The sequence below is a fragment of the Gorilla gorilla genome, chromosome 21 (assembly GCF_029281585.2).
Source record: "Gorilla gorilla gorilla isolate KB3781 chromosome 21, NHGRI_mGorGor1-v2.1_pri, whole genome shotgun sequence".
Taxonomy (NCBI): Eukaryota; Metazoa; Chordata; class Mammalia; order Primates; family Hominidae; genus Gorilla; species Gorilla gorilla.
The window spans coordinates 78,254,565-78,268,363 of NC_073245.2; positions in this window are offsets into that span (position 1 = coordinate 78,254,565).

The window sequence follows — 13,799 nt, forward strand, 5'->3', positions numbered from 1 at the left end:
TGGCGGTGTAGATATTTCCATGATCATACAGATAGCGGTGTAGTTATTTCCATGTGTAAAGAGATAGCTGTGTAGATATTTCCTTGTATATGCAGATAGCTGTGTAGATATTTCCATTTTCATGCAGATAGCGGTGTATATATTTCCATCTTCAAACAGATAGCGGTGTAGATATTTCCATGTTCATACAGATAGCAATGCAGATATTTCCATGTTTATACAGATAGCGGTGAAGATGTATGCATGTTTACACAGATAGCGGTGTGGATATTTCCATGTTCATCCAGAGGGCTGTGTAGATATATCCATGTTCATACTGATAGCGGTGTAGATATTTCCATGTTCATACTGATAGCGGTGTAGACATTTCCATGTTCATACAGATAGCGGTGTAGATATTTCCATGTTCATACAGATAGCGGTATAGATAATTCCATGTTCATACAGATAGCGGTGCTGATATTTCCATGCTTATACAGGTAGCGGTGTAGATATTTCCATGTTTATACAGATAGCGGTGTATACATTTCCATGTTCATACAGATAGCGGTGTAGATATTTCCATGTTTATGCAGATAGCGGTGTAGATATCTCCATCTTAATACAGATGGCGGTGCAGATATTTATATGTTCGTACAGATGGCGGTGCAGATATTTCCATGTTCATACAGATGGCGGTGTGGATATTTCCATGTTCATACTGATAGCGGTGTAGTTATTTCCATGTGTAAAGTGATAGCTGTGTAGATATTTCCATGTATATGCAGATGGCAGTGTAGATATTTCCATTTTCAAGCAGATGGCGGTGTAGATATTTCCATGTTCAAACAGATAGTGGTGCAGATATTTCCATGTTCATACAGATAGCGGTGTAGATATTTCCATGTTCATACAGATAGCGGTGTAGATATTTCCATGTTTATACAGATAGCGGTGAAGATCTATGCATGTTTACACAGATAGCGGTGTAGATATTTCCATGTTCATCCAGATGGCTGTGTAGATATATCCATGTTCATACAGATAGCGGTGTAGATATTTCCATGTTCATGCAGATAGCGGTGTAGATATTTCCATGTTCATACAGATAGCGGTGTAGATATTTCCATGTTCATCCAGATGGCTGTGAAGATATATCCATGTTCATACAGATAGCGGTGTAGATATTTCCATGTTCATACAGATAGTGGTGTAGCTATTTCCATGTTCATACAGATAACGGTGTAGCTATTTCCATGTTCATACAGATAGCAGTGTAGATATTTCCATGTTGATACAGATAGCGGTGTAGATACTTCCATGTTCATACAGATAGCGGTGCTGATATTTCCATGTTTATACAGGCAGCGGTGTAGATATTTCCATGTTTATACAGATAGCCGTTTAGATATTTCCTTCTTAATACAGATGGCGGTGTAGATATTTATATGTTCATACAGATGGCAGTGCAGATATTTCCATGTTCATACAGATGGCGGTGTAGATATTTCCATGTTTAAAGATATAGCGGTGTAGTTATTTCCATGTGTAAAGAGATAGCTGTGTAGATATTTCCATGTATGTGCAGATAGCTTTGTAGATATCTCCATTTTCATGTAGATAGCGGTGTAGATATTTACATGTTCAAACATAGCGGTGTAGATATTTCCATGTTCATTCAGATAGCTTTGTAGATATTTCCATGTTCATACAGATAGCGGTGTAGATATTTCCATGTTCATACAGATAGCGGTGTAGATATTTCCATGTTCATACAGATAGCGGTGCTTATATTTCCATGTTTATACAGGTAGCGGTGTAGATATTTCCATGTTCATGTAGATAGCGGTGTAGATATTTCCATGTTCATACAGATAGCGGTGTAGATATTTCCATGTTGATACAGATAGCGGTGCTGATATTTCCCTGTTTATACAGGTAGCGGTGTAGATATTTCCATGTTTATACAGATAGAGGTGTAGATATTTCCATGTTTATACAGATAGCGGTGTAGATATTTCCATGTTCATACAGATAGCGGTGTAGATATTTCCATGTTCATACAGATAGCGGTGCTGATATTTCCATGTTTATACAGGTAGTGGTGTAGATATTTCCATGTTTATACAGATAGCGGTGTAGATATTTCCATGTTTATACAGATAGCGGTGTAGATATTTCCATGTTTATACAGATAGCGGTGTAGATATTTCCATGTTTATACAGATAGCGGTGTAGATATTTCCATGTTTATACAGATAGCGGTGTAGATATTTCCATGTTTATGGATATAGCGGTGTAGTTATTTCCATGTGTAAAGAGATAGCTGTGTAGATATTTCCATGTGTATGCAGATAGCTTTGTAGATATTTCCATTTTCATGCAGATAGCGGTGTAGATATTTACATGTTCAAACAGATAGCGGTGTAGATATTTCCATGTTCATACAGATAGCTTTGTAGATATTTCCATGTTCATACAGATAGCGGTGTAGATATTTCCATGTTCATACAGATAGCGTTGTAGATATTTCCATGTTCATACAGATAGCGGTGCTGATATTTCCATGTTTATACAGGTAGCAGTGTAGATATTTCCATGTTTATACAGATAGCGGTGTAGATATTTCCATGTTTATACAGATAGCGGTGTAGATATTTCCATGTTTATTCAGATAGCGGTGTAGATATCTCCATCTTAATACAGATGGCGGTGTAGATATTTATATGTTCATACAGATGGCGGTGCAGATATTTCCATGTTCATACAGATGGCGGTGTAGACATTTCCATGTTCATACAGATAGCGGTGTAGTTATTTCCATGTGTAAAGAGATAGCTGTGTAGATATTTCCATGTATATGCAGATAGCTGTGTAGATATTTCCATTTTCATTCAGATAGCGGTGTATATATTTCCATCTTCAAACAGATAGCGGTGTAGATATTTCCATGTTCATAGAGATAGCAATGTAGATATTTCCATGTTTATAAAGATAGCGGTGAAGATGTATGCATGTTTACACAGATAGCGGTGTGGATATTTCCATGTTCATCCAGAGGGCTGTGTAGATATATCCATGTTCAAACAGATAGCGGTGTATATATTTCCATGTTCATACTGATAGCGGTGTAGACATTTCCATGTTCATACAGATAGCGGTGTAGATATTTCCATGTTCATACAGATAGGGGTGTAGATATTTCCATGTTCATACAGATAGCGGTGCTGATATTTCCATGCTTATAGAGGTAGCGGTGTAGATATTTCCATGTTTATACAGATAGCGGTGTATACATTTCCATGTTTACACAGATAGCGGTGTAGATATTTCCATGTTTATGAAGATAGCGGTGTAGATGTCTCCATGTTAATACAGATGGCGGTGCAGATATTTATATGTTCATACAGATGGCGGTGCAGATATTTCCATGTTCATAAAGATGGCGGTGTGGATATTTCCATGTTCATACAGATAGCGGTGTAGTTATTTCCATGTGTAAAGAGATAGCTGTGTAGATATTTCCATGTATATGCAGATAGCAGTGTAGATATTTCCATTTTCATGCAGATAGCGGTGTAGATATTTCCATGTTCAAACAGATAGTGGTGTAGATATTTCCATGTTCATACAGATAGCAGTGTAGATATTTCCATGTTCCTACAGATAGCGGTGTAGATATTTCCATGTTTATACAGATAGCGGTGAAGATCTATGCATGTTTACACAGATAGCGGTGTAGATATTTCCATGTTCATCCAGATGGCTGTGTAGATATATCCATGTTCATATAGATAGCGGTGTAGATATTTCCATGTTCATACAGATAGTGGTGTAGCTATTTCCATGTTCATACAGATAACGGTGTTTCTATTTAAATGTTCATACAGATAGCAGTGTAGATATTTCCATGTTTATACAGATAGCGGTGTAGATACTTCCATGTTCATACAGATAGCGGTGCTGATATTTCCATGTTTATACAGGCAGCGGTGTAGATATTTCCATGTTTATACAGATAGCGGTTTATATATTTCCTTCTTAATACAGATGGCGGTGTAGATATTTATATGTTCAAACAGATGGCGGTGCAGATATTTCCATGTTCATACAGATGGCGGTGTAGATATTTCCATGTTTATAGATATAGCGGTGTAGTTATTTCCATGTGTAAAGAGATAGCTGTGTAGATATTTCCATGTATATGCAGATAGCTTTGTAGATATTTCCATTTTCATGCAGATAGCGGTGTAGATATTGACATGTTCAAACAGATAGCGGTGTAGATATTTCCATGTTCATTCAGATAGCTTTGTAGATATTTCCATGTTCATACAGATAGCGGTGTTGATATTTCCATGTTCATACAGATAGCGGTGTAGATATTTCCATCTTCATACCGATAGCGGTGCTGATATTTCCATGTTTATACAGGTAGTGGTGTAGATATTTCCATGTTTATACAGATAGCGGTGTAGATATTTCCATGTTTATACAGATAGCGGTGTAGATATTTCTATGTTTATAGATATAGCAGTGTAGTTATTTCCATGTGTAAAGAGATAGCTGTGTAGATAATTCCATGTATATGCAGATAGCTTTGTAGATATTTCCATTTTCATGCAGATAGCAGTGTAGATATTTACGTGTTCAAACAGATAGCGGTGTAGATATTTCCATGTTCATTCAGAGAGCTTTGTAGATATTTCCATGTTCATACAGATAGCGGTGTAGATATTTCCATGTTCATACAGATAGCGGTGTACATATTTCCATGTTCATACAGATAGCGGTGCTGATATTTCCATGTTTATACAGGTAGCAGTGTAGATATTTCCATGTTTATACAGATAGCGGTGTAGATATTTCCATGTTTATACAGATAGCGGTGTAGATATTTCCATGTTTATTCAGATAGCGGTGTAGATATCTCCATCTTAATACAGATGGCGGTGTAGATATTTATATGTTCATACAGATGGCGGTGCAGATATTTCCATGTTCATACAGATGGCGGTGTAGATATTTCCATGTTCATACAGATAGCGGTGTAGTTATTTCCATGTGTAAAGAGATAGCTGTGTAGATATTTCCTTGTATATGCAGATAGCTGTGTAGATATTTCCATTTTCATGCAGATAGCGGTGTATATATTTCCATCTTCAAACAGATAGCGGTGTAGATATTTCCATGTTCATACAGATAGCAATGCAGATATTTCCATGTTTATACAGATAGCGGTGAAGATGTATGCATGTTTACACAGATAGCGGTGTGGATATTTCCATGTTCATCCAGAGGGCTGTGTAGATATATCCATGTTCATACAGATAGCGGTGTAGATATTTCCATGTTCATACTGATAGCGGTGTAGACATTTCCATGTTCATACAGATAGCGGTGTAGATATTTCCATGTTCATACAGATAGCGGTATACATAATTCCATGTTCATACAGATAGCGGTGCTGATATTTCCATGCTTATACAGGTAGCGGTGTAGATATTTCCATGTTTATACAGATAGCGGTGTATACATTTCCATGTTCATACAGATAGCGGTGTAGATATTTCCATGTTTATGCAGATAGCGGTGTAGATATCTCCATCTTAATACAGATGGCGGTGCAGATATTTATATGTTCATACAGATGGTGGTGCAGATATTTCCATGTTCATACAGATGGCGGTGTGGATATTTCCATGTTCATACTGATAGCGGTGTAGTTATTTCCATGTGTAAAGTGATAGCTGTGTAGATATTTCCATGTATATGCAGATGGCAGTGTAGATATTTCCATTTTCAAGCAGATGGCGGTGTAGATATTTCCATGTTCAAACAGATAGTGGTGCAGATATTTCCATGTTCATACAGATAGCGGTGTAGATATTTCCATGTTCATACAGATAGCGGTGTAGATATTTCCATGTTTATACAGATAGCGGTGAAGATCTATGCATGTTTACACAGATAGCGGTGTAGATATTTCCATGTTCATCCAGATGGCTGTGTAGATATATCCATGTTCATACAGATAGCGGTGTAGATATTCCCATGTTCATACAGATAGCGGTGTAGATATTTCCATGTTCATACAGATAGCGGTGTAGATATTTCCATGTTCATCCAGATGGCTGTGAAGATATATCCATGTTCATACAGATAGCGGTGTAGATATTTCCATGTTCATACAGATAGTGGTGTAGCTATTTCCATGTTCATACAGATAACGGTGTAGCTATTTCCATGTTCATACAGATAGCAGTGTAGATATTTCCATGTTGATACAGATAGCGGTGTAGATACTTCCATGTTCATACAGATAGCGGTGCTGATATTTCCATGTTTATACAGGCAGCGGTGTAGATATTTCCATGTTTATACAGATAGCCGTTTAGATATTTCCTTCTTAATACAGATGGCGGTGTAGATATTTATATGTTCATACAGATGGCAGTGCAGATATTTCCATGTTCATACAGATGGCGGTGTAGATATTTCCATGTTTAAAGATATAGCGGTGTAGTTATTTCCATGTGTAAAGAGATAGCTGTGTAGATATTTCCATGTATATGCAGATAGCTTTGTAGATATCTCCATTTTCATGTAGATAGCGGTGTAGATATTTACATGTTCAAACATAGCGGTGTAGATATTTCCATGTTCATTCAGATAGCTTTGTAGATATTTCCATGTTCATACAGATAGCGGTGTAGATATTTCCATGTTCATACAGATAGCGGTGTAGATATTTCCATGTTCATACAGATAGCGGTGCTTATATTTCCATGTTTATACAGGTAGCGGTGTAGATATTTCCATGTTCATGTTGATAGCTGTGTAGATATTTCCATGTTCATACAGATAGCGGTGTAGATATTTCCATGTTGATACAGATAGCGGTGCTGATATTTCCCTGTTTATACAGGTAGCGGTGTAGATATTTCCATGTTTATACAGATAGAGGTGTAGATATTTCCATGTTTATACAGATAGCGGTGTAGATATTTCCATGTTCATACAGATAGCGGTGTAGATATTTCCATGTTCATACAGATAGCGGTGCTGATATTTCCATGTTTATACAGGTAGTGGTGTAGATATTTCCATGTTTATACAGATAGCGGTGTAGATATTTCCATGTTTATACAGATAGCGGTGTAGATATTTCCATGTTCATACAGATAGCGGTGTAGCTATTTCCATGTTCATACAGATAGTGGTGTAGATATTTCCATGTTTATACTGATAGCGGTGAATATGTATGCATGTTTACACAGATAGCGGTGTAGATATTTCCATGTTCATACAGATAATGGTGTAGATATTTCCATGTTCATCCAGATGGCTGTGTAGATATATCCATGTTCATACAGATAGTGGTGTAGATATTTCCATGTTCATACAGATAGCGGTGCTGATATATCCATGTTTATACAGGCAGCGGTGTAGCTATTTCTATGTTCCTACAGATAGCGGTGTAGATATTTCCATGTTCAAACAGATAGCGGTGCTGATATTTCCATGTTTATACAGGCAGCGGTGTAGATATTTCCATGTTTATACAGATAGCGGTTTAGATATTTCCTTCTTAATACAGATGGCGGTGTAGATATTTATATGTTCATACAGATGGCGGTGTTATTTCCATGTTTATACAGATAGCAGTGTAGATATCTCCATCTTAATACAGATAGCGGTGTAGATATTTATATGTTCATACAGATGGCGGTGCAGATATTTCCATGTTCATACAGATGGCAGTGTAGATATTTCCATGTTCATACAGATAGTGGTGTAGTTATTTCCATGTGTAAAGGGATAGCTGTGTAGATATTTAAATGTATATGCAGATAGCAGTGTAGATATTTCCATTTTCATGCAGATAGCGGTGTAGATATTTCCATGTTCATACAGATAGCGGTGTAGATATTTCCATGTTCATACAGATAGCGGAGTAGATATTTCCATGTTCATACAGATAGCGGTGTAGATATTTCCATGTTTATACAGATAGCGGTGAAGATGTATGCATGTTTACACAGATAGCGGTGTAGATATTTCTATGTTCATCCAGATGGCTGTGTAGATATATCCATGTTCATTCAGATAGCGGTGTAGATATTTCCATGTTCATACTGATAGCGGTGTAGCTATTTCCAATTTCATGCAGGCAGCGGTGTAGATATTTCCATGTTTATACAGATAGCGGTTTAGATATTTCCTTCTTAGTACAGATGGCGGTGTAGATATTTATATGTTCAGACAGATGGCGGTGTAGATATTACCATGTTTATACAGATAGCAGTGTAGATATCTCCATCTTAATACAGATGGCGGTGTAGATATTTATATGTTCATACAGATGGCGGTGCAGATATTTCCATGTTCATACAGATGGCGGTGTAGATATTTCCATGTTCATACACATAGTGGTGTAGTTATTTCCATGTGTAAAGAGACAGCTGTGTAGATATTTAAATGTATATGCAGATAGCAGTGTAGATATTTCCATGTCCAAACAGATAGCGGTGTAGGTATTTCCATGTTCATACAGATAGCGGTGTGGATATTTCCATGTTCATACCGATAGCGGTGCAGATATTTCCATGTTTATACAGATAGTGGTGAAGATGTATGCTTTTTTACACAGATAGAGGTGTAGATATTTCCATGTTCATCCAGATGGCTGTGTAGATATATCCATGTTCATACAGATAGCGGTGTTGATATTTCCATGTTAATACAGATAGCGGTGTAGATATTTCCATGTTCATCCAGATGGCTGTGTAGATATATCCAAGTTCATACAGATAGCGGTGTAGATGTTTCCATGTTCATACAGATAGCGGTGTAGCTATTTCCATATTCATACAGATAACGGTGTAGCTATTTCCATGTTCATACAGATAGCAGTGTAGATATTTCCATGTTCATACAGATAGCGGTGTAGATATTTCCATGTTCATACTGATAGCGGTGCTGATATTTCCATGTTTACACAGGCAGCGGTGTAGATATTTCCATGTTTATACAGATAGCGGTTTATATATTTCCTTCTTAATATAGATGGCGGTGTAGATATTTATATGTTCATACAGATGGCTGTGCAGATATTTCCATGTTCATACAGATGGTGGTGTAGATATTTCCATGTTTATAGATATAGCGGTGTAGTTATTTCCATGTGTAAAGAGATATCTGTGTAGATATTTCCATGTATATGCAGATAGCTGTGTAGATATTTCCATTTACATGCAGATAGCGGTGTAGATATTTCCATGTTCAAACAGATAGCGGTGTAGGTATTTCCATCTTCATACAGATAGCGGTGTAGATATTTCCATGTTCATACAGATAGCGGTTTAGATATTTCCATGTTTTTACAGATAGCGGTGAAGATGTATGCATGTTTACACAGATAGCGGTGTAGATATTTCCATGTTCATCCAGATGGCTGTGTAGATATATCCATGTTCACACAGATAGCGGTGTAGATATTTCCATGTTCATACAGATAGCAGTGTAGATATTTCCATGTTCATCCAGATGGCTGTGTAGATATATCCATGTTAATACAGATAGCGGTGTAGATACTTCCATGTTCATACAGATAGTGGTGTAGCTATTTCCATGTTGATACAGATAACGGTGTAGCTATTTCCATGTTCATACAGATAGCGGTGTAGATATTTCCATGTTTATTCAGATAGCGGTGTAGATATCTCCATCTTAATACAGATGGCGGTGTAGATATTTATATGTTCATACAGATGGCGGTGCAGATATTTCCATGTTCATACAGATGGCGGTGTAGATATTTCCATGTTCATACAGATTGCGGTGTAGTTATTTCCATGTGTAAAGAGATAGCTGTGTAGATATTTCCATGTATATGCTGATAGCTGTGTAGATATTTCCATTTTCATGCAGATAGCGGTGAATATATTTCCTTGTTCATACTGATAGCGTTGTAGATATTTCCATGTTCATACAGATAGCGGTGTAGATATTACCATGTTCATACAGATAGCGGTGTAGATATTTCCATGTTTATACAGATAGCGGTGAAGATCTATGCATGTTTACACAGATAGCGGTGTAGATATTTCCATGTTCATCCAGATGGCTGTGTAGATATATCCATGTTCATACAGATAGCGGTGTAGATATTTCCATGTTCATACAGATAGCGGTGTAGATATTTCCATGTTCATACAGATAGCGGTGTAGATATTTCCATGTTCATCCAGATGGCTGTGAAGATATATCCATGTTCCTGCAGATAGCGGTGTAGATATTTCCATGTTCATACAGATAGTGGTGTAGCTATTTCCATGTTCATACAGATAACGGTGTAGCTATTTCCATGTTCATACAGATAGCAGTGTAGATATTTCCATGTTGATACAGATAGCGGTGTAGATACTTCCATGTTCATACAGATAGCGGTGCTGATATTTCCATGTTTATACAGGCAGCGGTGTAGATATTTCCATGTTTATACAGATAGCCGTTTAGATATTTCCTTCTTAATACAGATGGCGGTGTAGATATTTATATGTTCATACAGATGGCAGTGCAGATATTTCCATGTTCATACAGATGGCGGTGTAGATATTTCCATGTTTAAAGATATAGCGGTGTAGTTATTTCCATGTGTAAAGAGATAGCTGTGTAGATATTTCCATGTATATGCTGATAGCTTTGTAGATATCTCCATTTTCATGTAGATAGCGGTGTAGATATTTACATGTTCAAACATAGCGGTGTAGATATTTCCATGTTCATTCAGATAGCTTTGTAGATATTTCCATGTTCATACAGATAGCGGTGTAGATATTTCCATGTTCATACAGATAGCGGTGTAGATATTTCCATGTTCATACAGATAGCGGTGCTTATATTTCCATGTTTATTCAGGTAGCGGTGTAGATATTTCCTTTTTCATGTAGATAGCGGTGTAGATATTTCCATGTTCATACAGATAGCGGTGTAGATATTTCCATGTTGATACAGATAGCGGTGCTGATATTTCCCTGTTTATACAGGTAGCGGTGTAGATATTTCCATGTTTATACAGATAGCGGTGTAGATATTTCCATGTTCATACAGATAGCGGTGTAGATATTTCCATGTTCATACAGATAGCGGTGCTGATATTTCCATGTTTATACAGGTAGTGGTGTAGATATTTCCATGTTTATACAGATAGCGGTGTAGATATTTCCATGTTTATACAGATAGCGGTGTAGATATTTCCATGTTTATACAGATAGCGGTGTAGATATCTCCATCTTAATACAGATGGCGGTGTAGATATTTATATGTTCATACAGATGGCGGTGCAGATATTTCCATGTTCATACAGATGTCGGTGTGGATATTTCCATGTTCATACAGATAGCGGTGTAGTTATTTCCATGTGTAAAGGGATAGCTGTGTAGATATTTCCATGTATATGCAGATAGCAGTGTAGATATTTCCATTTTCATGCAGATAGCGGTGTAGATATTTCTATGTTCAAACAGATAGCGGTGTAGGTATTTCCATGTTCATACAGATAGCGGTGTAGATATTTCAATGTTCATACAGATAGCGGTGTAGATATTTCCATGTTTATACAGATAGCGGTGAAGATGTATGCATGTTTACACAGATTGCGGTGTAGATATTTCCATGTTCATCCAGATGGCTGTGTAGATATATCCATGTTCAAACAGATAGCGGTGTAGATATTTCCATGTTCATACAGATAGCGGTGTAGCTATTTCCATGTTCATACAGATAGCGGTGTAGATATTTCCATGTTTATACTGATAGCGGTGAAGATGTATGCATGTTTACACAGATAGCGGTGTAGATATTTCCATGTTCATACAGATAGTGGTGTAGATATTTCCATGTTCATCCAGATGGCTGTGTAGATATATCCATGTTCATACAGATAGTGGTGTAGATATTTGCATGTTCATACAGATAGTGGTGTAGATATTTGCATGTTCATACAGATAGCGGTGTAGCTTTTTCCATGTTCATACAGATAGAGGTGCTGATATTTCCATGTTTATACAGGTAGCGGTGTAGTTGTTTGCATGTTCATACAGATAGTGGTGTAGATATTTCCATGTTTATATAGATAGCGGTGAAGATGTATGCATGTTTACACAGATAGCGGTGCAGATATTTCCATGTTCATCCAGATGGCTGTGTAGATATATCCATGTTCATACAGATAGCGGTGTAGATATTTCCATGTTCATACAGATAGCGGTATAGATAATTCCATGTTCATACAGATAGCGGTGCTGATATTTCCATGCTTATACAGGTAGAGGTGTAGATATTTCCATGTTTATACAGATAGCGGTGTATACATTTCCATGTTCATACAGATAGCGGTGTAGATATTTCCATGTTTATGCAGATAGCGGTGTAGATATCTCCATCTTAATACAGATGGCGGTGCAGATATTTATATGTTCATACAGATGGCGGTGCAGATATTTCCATGTTCATACAGATGGCGGTGTGGATATTTCCATGTTCATACTGATAGCGGTGTAGTTATTTCCATGTGTAAAGTGATAGCTGTGTAGATATTTCCATGTATATGCAGATGGCAGTGTAGATATTTCCATTTTCAAGCAGATGGCGGTGTAGATATTTCCATGTTCAAACAGATAGTGGTGCAGATATTTCCATGTTCATACAGATAGCGGTGTAGATATTTCCATGTTCATACAGATAGCGGTGTGGATATTTCCATGTTTATACAGATAGCGGTGAAGATCTATGCATGTTTACACAGATAGCGGTGTATATATTTCCATGTTCATCCAGATGGCTGTGTAGATATATCCATGTTCATACAGATAGCGGTGTAGATATTTCCATGTTCATACAGATAGCGGTGTAGATATTTCCATGTTCATCCAGATGGCTGTGAAGATATATCCATGTTCATACAGATAGCGGTGTAGATATTTGAATGTTCATACAGATAGTGGTGTAGCTATTTCCATGTTCATACAGATAACGGTGTAGCTATTTCCATGTTCATACAGATAGCAGTGTAGATATTTCCATGTTGATACAGATAGCGGTGTAGATACTTCCATGTTCATACAGATAGCGGTGCTGATATTTCCATGTTTATACAGTCAGCGGTGTAGATATTTCCATGTTTATACAGATAGCGGTTTAGATATTTCCTTCTTAATACAGATGGCGGTGTAGATATTTATATGTTCATACAGATGGCGGTGCAGATATTTCCATGTTCATACAGATGGCGGTGTAGATATTTCCATGTTTATAGATATAGCGGTGTAGTTATTTCCATGTGTAAAGAGATAGCTGTGTAGATATTTCCATGTATATGCAGATAGCTTTGTAGATATCTCCATTTTCATGTAGATAGCGGTGTAGATATTTACATGTTCAAACATAGCGGTGTAGATATTTCCATGTTCATTCAGATAGCTTTGTAGATATTTCCATGTTCATACAGATAGCGGTGTAGATATTTCCATGTTCATACAGATAGCGGTGTAGATATTTCCATGTTCATACAGATAGCGGTGCTTATATTTCCATGTTTATACAGGTAGCGGTGTAGATATTTCCATGTTCATGTAGATAGCGGTGTAGATATTTCCATGTTCATACAGATAGCGGTGTAGGTATTTCCATGTTGATACAGATAGCGGTGCTGATATTTCCCTGTTTATACAGGTAGCGGTGTAGATATTTCCATGTTTATACAGATAGAGGTGTAGATATTTCCATGTTTATACAGATAGCGGTGTAGATATTTC